The sequence below is a fragment of the Scylla paramamosain genome, unplaced genomic scaffold (assembly GCF_035594125.1).
Source record: "Scylla paramamosain isolate STU-SP2022 unplaced genomic scaffold, ASM3559412v1 Contig33, whole genome shotgun sequence".
NCBI classification, from domain to species: Eukaryota; Metazoa; Arthropoda; class Malacostraca; order Decapoda; family Portunidae; genus Scylla; species Scylla paramamosain.
The window spans coordinates 475,001-482,500 of record NW_026973698.1 but is presented as its reverse complement, the minus strand read 5'-3'; the positions used below and the strand labels follow the sequence as shown (position 1 = coordinate 482,500).

The window sequence follows — 7,500 nt, the reverse complement described above, 5'->3', positions numbered from 1 at the left end:
GAGAGAGAGAGAGAGAGAGAGAGAGAGAGAGAGAGAGAGAGAGAGAGAGGGGGGAGTTTAAAAAGCTGCGGATATGAAAGATTGAGGGGAGAGGAGAGAGTGAAAGCCAAAGACAACAACAACAACAACAGCAAAAACAACAACAACAACCTACTACTACTACTACTACTACTACTGTTCATCGTCTTCTTTTCCTCTTCTTATTCATCTTTTCTTTTCTCTCTTTTATTCCCTCTCTATTTATCACTCGTTCCATATATACATTACCTTTATTACTCTCCTCCTCCTCCTCCTCCTCCTCCTCCTACCGAATTTTATCCAGAAAACTCTCATTTGAATATATACGAAGAGAGAGAGAGAGAGAGAGAGAGAGAGAGAGAGAGAGAGAGAGAGAGAGAGAGAGAGAGAGAGAGAGAGAGAGAGAGAGAGGAAGGGGCGCAGTAACACCATCATCAGAGGAAAGGGAGACGATGTTTTCTCTCTCTCTCTCTCTCTCTCTCTCTCTCTCTCTCTCTCTCTCTCTCTCTCTCTCTCTCTCTCTCTCTCTCTCTCTCTCTCTCTCTCTTCGGGTGATAATGGCGCCTTCGGGTGATAATGTACTTATGTTTAAATAAAGAGAGAGAGAGAGAGAGAGAGAGAGAGAGAGAGAGAGAGAGAGAGAGAGAGAGAGAGAGAGAGATTTCTACAGCCTCTTTAGACCACACACATACATACACCCTTCCTCCCTCCTCCTCCTCCTCCTCCTCCTCCTCCTCCTCTTCCTTCTCCTCCTCGTCTTCTTCCTCCTCCACCTCCTCCTCCTTTCATAACCCATACAATTAATATCAATTTATATCACTTATTGCTAATCTCCTCCTCCTCCTCCTCCTCTTGCTTTCTCTCTTACCTAAACTGCCAAGATAATATATACTCCCTCTAATTTTACCTCCTCCTCCTTTTCCACAACAACGTTAAGTTACACAGACAATGAAAGGAATGTTCTCTTGGGCGAGAGGTACTGCCCGCCAGGTAGGGGACACTACTTGCACCAACTCATTCGTTAAGAAAATCTTATAACTTAGATAATAATGGCTTAAAACGCACACAAGCCAAGCATACTGTGTCCTCAGCTCATAATGATCCCCCTCCTGCTCTTCCTGCTTCCTCACTGATGCACGTAAGGGTCACGGCTCGAGTTCTACCCTTGGCATTGTAAGCGCGGGACTGAACTTGCTCTCCTCGGCACAGTGACACGAGAATGTGGCAGTGGAAGTCATTTTAGCTGAGCCAAAACTACACGTCAGTTACGTTGTGTGAATGGGCATTGTTGGCGAGGTTTTCCACGGCTCTAAATGGCTGACAGACCGTGGTGGCGCCAAATGTTAGTGCGATATTAGTGCACAGCTGCTGATGTATGAATTGTGAGCCAAATAACACAGATAAGTGACTGATAGAAATTATTATTTAGAGAATTAAATATACTAAATCATATAAATGTATTACTTCTATGGTTTTGAAAGGAGTCTTCATTGCAGTGATTCAGCATAATTCATTGAAAAGTGCATCACTGCCGCTAATGAAAAATAGTCATAATTTTATATTTTGTTTCATTCCTGTATCTGATTGGCTAAAGACCTTATCACATTCTTGAATCGAGGCCTCTGATTGGTGCGCCTGGTGGGTGCCGAAGTCTTTAGCTCCAAGCTGCTGAGCGCTCCAAGAAGGGGGCGCAAAGGTATACCATACCCTCTGACGAACAGGTTCCCAGTAAGACTGTGCAATGCCTGGATTTTCTACTGAAGATTTAGGCACAACACTCCATAATACGAGATTCAACAACAACAAGAGGAAACGACAAGCAATGGACGCCCAAGAGACCCTCGGTGAGAAGGGGAAGGCTAAGGAGAAACTAACCAAGAACAAGAAGAGGCGGCTGGAGAGCCTCGAAGACTGCACCAGCCACGAGAAGACGGTCACTGAAGGCTGTGCAGAGATGAAACATCGCGCGAGCCGGCGAGAACACAAAAATCAGAGGGACGGGAATGACATCAAAGGCAAGAAAACGATGAGCGTGGAGTGTTTTCATCCGATTATGGACCGCACCAAGAAGAGAAAGAGGCAGAACAAGGACGACGACGAGAAACAGAACAAGAGAAAGAAACAGGACACGGAGGAAACGGAAAACCAGGACAAGAAAAGGAAGAGGCAGGTTAATGACGACGACGAGAAGCAGAACAAGAAGAGGCAGAGGCAGGTTACGGACGATGACGAGAAGCAGGACAAGAAGAGGAAGAGGCTAGACACGGAGGACGACGAGAAGCAGGACAGGAAGAGGAAGAGGCAGGTTAAGGACGACGACGCGAAGCAGGACAGGAAGAGGAAGAGGCAGGACGCGGAGGACGACGAGAAGCAGGCAAAGAAGAGCAGGGGGAGGGCAGGAGAGAACGAAAGAAGGGGGGAAAGATGGAGTGCTGTCAATGCGTTAAGCACGGCATCAAGAGATGGAAGATGAGAGGGTGGTACAAAGACGACGTGGTGAGGCTGATGGTGGATGCCAAGAGAGTCAGCAAGGAGAGGAACGTGAGCAGGTGGTGCCGTCTTAATATTGGGAAAGAAAACCTGGTGTCCGCGACCGTGCGCGGCCATGCGTGCCTTGTCCAGCTTGACAGCGGCTCCTCATGCAGCCTCATGAGGCTAACACTGGCCCGGAGGCTGGGAATCGTCACGGGCAAGCAAGAGACGGTAAAGAAATACTTGTTTACCTGGGCTGGCATGCTGGAGTTGGACGTGATCGAGCTGGACGAGGTGGTGGTGATGCTGCGTCGCTACGTGGCGGTCAACACGCGCATGACGGTCATTGTACGCGGGGATGTGAGGAAGCACTACTTGGACCTAATAGTCATGTCCATGAGCCGCCTGCAGGAGGCCGAGGTGCGGCAGGAGTTCCATCCCGACGACAGCAGCACCCTGTTCCTGCGTCACCCAAAACGTCTGCGGCGGAGACAACCTTCGGACACACAACGCAAAACGTTCATGTTTGCCGCACGAGCGTTAGGCATCGAGGAGCCGCTGACGGTGATGGTGAACACTGGTAACGCGTCAACATTCTCTATCACTAAGACTGGTCAGGACAAGATGCTGTGCAGGACAGGCAAATCGACTGTGCTGCCGAAACGAGTCCTGCTGCACTTTGGCAGCGGCACAGACACTCTGCGAAAGATGGACACGATATACATGCGCCACTGGTTTGATTTCGTGTTTGGACGAACGCTGCTGTGTAAATTACAAGCAGCGATAGATTATGATGATTTGTCCATGACCTTGACGCTCAACGGAAAACGATACCGCTTCGACATCCTCACTCACGTCCTCCGTCTGCGTACGCCCAGAGGTGCCGCGTCCTCTCAGCCTCCGCCTTGATTTTATTGATTGATTGATTTTTTTGTTTTGTTTCGATTTGTTATCCATCAGGGAGGTCAGCAGAGGCAAGAAATAGATGAATAAAAATCCCGCTCAAAGAAGATCCCAAAACGAAAATAGGAGCAGTGAATAGAGTAGAAAAAATAGTCTGGCTTAAGGATATAAAACTGTGTTCTTCATTAAAGATATTAGACTAAGAAAATGAAGATTATGGACAGTAAATCAAGGTTATTAAGATAAAGGATAGTAGATTAAGAAAATAGTCTGGATTAAGGATATTAGTTAAGAAAATAGCCTGCATAGGAAAATATTACACTAAGAAATGAAGATTAATAATAACAAAATAAGGAAAATAAAATAAAAATATCAAATTAATAAAACGGCCTGGATTAAGAATAGTAGACTAAGAAAATAGTCTGGATTGAGGATAGTAGATTAAAAAAGTCTGAGTCAAAAATAGTCTAAATTGAGACTAATGCATTAACAAAAAAAATCAGGATTAAGGATGGTAGATCAAGGAAAGAGTCTGAATTAAGAAAAGTAGATTAAGAAAATAAACTGGATTAGAGATAATAAATCAAGAAAATAGTCTGAATTAAGGATAACAGATTAAGAAAATGGTCTGGATTAAGGAAATTAAGATCAAGGTTGATAGACTAAGAAAACAATCTGGATTAAGGATAGTAGATCAAGTAAATAGTTTGTATTAAGGATAGTAAATTAAGAAAGAGGTCTGGATTAAGAATATTACATTAAGAAGATAGACAGGATGAAGGATATTACTTCAAGAAAGTAGTCTACATTAAGAATAGTACATGAAGAAAATTGTCTACATTAAGGATAGTAAATAAAAAAATAGTCTGGATTAACGACAGTAGATTAAGTAGATGATCTACTTTGTCTACCGTCTTAAGGATGGCAGATCAAGAAAATAGTACAGATTTAGGAGAGTAAATTAAGAAAATAGACTGGATTGAGGATTATACACTGATTAAGAAAATGTTGTCGTTAAGGATATTATAATTAAGGAATCTACAATTAAGGAGAGTAGATTAAGGACATAATTTGGATTAAGGACAGTAGATTAAGTAAATAGTCTGGATTAAGGACAATAGTCTGGATTAAGGACACTATATTAAGGAAATAGTCTGGATTAAGGACACTATATTAAGGAAATAGTCTGGATTAAGGACACTATATTAAGGAAATAGTCTGGATTAAGGACACTATATTAAGGAAATAGTCTGGATTAAGGACACTATATTAAGGAAATAGTCTGGATTAAGGACACTATATTAAGGAAATAGTCTGGATTAAGGACACTATATTAAGGAAATAGTCTGGATTAAGGACACTATATTAAGGAAATAGTCTGGATTAAGGACACTATATTAAGGAAATAGTCTGGATTAAGGACACTATATTAAGGAAATAGTCTGGATTAAGGACACTATATTAAGGAAATAGTCTGGATTAAGGACACTATATTAAGGAAATAGTCTGGATTAAGGACACTATATTAAGGAAATAGTCTGGATTAAGGACACTATATTAAGGAAATAGTCTGGATTAAGGACACTATATTAAGGAAATAGTCTGGATTAAGGACACTATATTAAGGAAATAGTCTGGATTAAGGACACTATATTAAGGAAATAGTCTGGATTAAGGACACTATATTAAGGAAATAGTCTGGATTAAGGACACTATATTAAGGAAATAGTCTGGATTAAGGACACTATATTAAGGAAATAGTCTGGATTAAGGACACTATATTAAGGAAATAGTCTGGATTAAGGACAATGAATTAAGAAAATAATGTGGATTAAGGACATTGAATTAAGAAAATAGTGTGGATTAAGGACAATGAATTAAGAAAATAGTGTGGATTAAGGCCTTAGTGAATTAAGGACACTTGGATGAATGTCATTAGGTTAAGAGCAGAGGTTGCAGCAATGGTTATGTACAAAGCAGTACACAGGTACATCCATGGGACTGAAAAGTTCTGTAAGGTAACACAGGCTGTGCTTGTATAGAGATATATTTATTATATTGTAATCTGATGTATTTATACACAAATATATTTCTATATTGTAATTTGATGTGTGAGTTTGAGACTTGGGTCCATATTGATGTTCGCCGTGTGCTTGTGACCTGATGTTAAATGTGTTTATATATATATATATATATATATATATATATATATATATATATATATATATATATATATATATATATATATATATATATATATATATATATATATATATATATATATATATATATATATATATATATATATATATATATATATATATATATATATATGGATGCGTTACATAATGACGGAAGTCTTGATAGTGTTCTTGCGAAATATTTTGAAAAAGAATATTTCAGTGTGTGTGTGTGTGTGTGTGTGTGTGTGTGTGTGTGTGTGTGTGTGTGTGTGTGTTCAGTTTTCCTTTTCTTCTATAATATAATTAATAATAATTAGACAATCAACTTCATTTAGAGTCACTTTAGTAGAGTGTTCGGAAATAAGAGACAATGACCATCACATAACGCTTATCATTTTCTTCAACTTTTTTTTATATTCATTTTCCTCCTTTTTTTTTTTCTTCAAGTAATTCTTCTTGAACGTATTCTTTTCTTCACATTATCATCTTCTTCTTGTACTCTTGTTTTGTGTCCAACCATGACAACAACGGATGCAAGCCACGCAATATCATCACTTCCTTCATTGTTTCCACGTATACCTTAAAGACGGAAATAGATAAGGTGCTTTGCCCAAACACGTCAATGCTAAGCCCTTGTACAACTGTTTGGCACATCTTTCCTTAATTACTAACCACTCTGAGACATCTTTTCCTTGCCCTTCTTTCTGTACATATTGTTAATAAAGAACAAAGCTCCGAAGACTGTTACTCCCCTCATCAACACAAGTCAAAGTCTTCGTCTAACACTGTGGACGCTTATCAAGACTACTCTCTCAAGAGGGAAGCTTCAAGACACTCATCCTCTAATTTTTGACAATCGTTTCTGACTCAGTTTGGGGACCGGCGCCTCAGGGAACATTTTTTTTCTTTCCAATTTTGTTGGCCTTGGCAGGTACCCTTCTTAAATAAAAATAAATTAAATGAATAAATAAAAATAAATAAATAAATAAAAAACAAAATGAAATAGAAAGGGATGAGGGAGATGGAGGGAGGGAGGAAATGTAAGGATGAAGGGAAGGGGGAGAGGAGGGAAGGAATGGGGAAAGAGAGGGAATGGGGAGGGAGGGAAGGGGAAGAGAAAATAGGGAGAGGGAATGGGGAGGGAGGGAGGGGGGAAGAGAGAGAATGGGGAGAGAGGGAGGGGGAAGATAGAGAGAGAGAGAGAGAGAGAGAGAGAGAGAGAGAGAGAGAGAGAGAGAGAGAGAGAGAGAGAGAGAGAGAGAGAGAGAGAGAGAGAGAGAGAGAGAGAGAGATCTGCAGGTTTTGGGCGGCCGAAGCCACCATTCTCCCCGGAAAGTCAAATTTTCGCGTGTTTTTTGAGCGCGCCAAATCAACGTCTATGTCTCAAAAATACTGCACAACAAAGTATGATTCAAGCACGTCCAACACTTCTGGAAACTAGTATGCAGTATTACCAATGTCTCCTCCCATCAAACCTCTTCCCCTCTTCAGTTCAATGACCTCCCGTTAACATGCGTCTGATCACGCTTCAACAACGCTTGATTATATTAAGTTACACAGAATGAAAGGGATGATCTCGTGGGCAAGGAGGTACTGTCCGCCAGGTAGGGGATACTTTTTGCACCAACTCAGTCGCTATGGCAGTCTTATAACTGGCCATCGTAGTGGTGACATCGTGGACATTCACTGGGGTAAGCAGATGTCATGAATGAGGCATTGCAGTCAAGGATTATTAACTTCCCGGGCCATCAAACTACCCACACATTCGTAGAAAGGCAGAGGTCATTCCACCATTGAAGTGGAGAATCCTCCTCTCGCTCATTACACTTCAATTACATTTCACGACCACGTAAGTGTTTGATGCTCACCTTGTCCGAGCAGCGAGAGAGAGCCGAGTTCATGGCGGGTCTTGGCCTCCTGGATG

The 7,500-nt window shown here is 41.1% G+C and overlaps 1 long non-coding RNA gene across 2 annotated transcripts in view; it reads right to left on the bottom strand.

The window, feature by feature from the left end:
- The window catches only part of LOC135097821 (uncharacterized), an 83,540-nt gene that overhangs the window by 57,528 nt on the left and 18,512 nt on the right, over window positions 1-7,500 (bottom strand). For both annotated transcript variants that reach the window (XR_010266151.1, XR_010266150.1), the window contains exon 3: window positions 7,445-7,500. This exon is cut by the window's right edge and continues 36 nt beyond it. This is a non-coding gene — a long non-coding RNA (uncharacterized LOC135097821). The remainder of the gene's footprint in view (window positions 1-7,444) is intronic.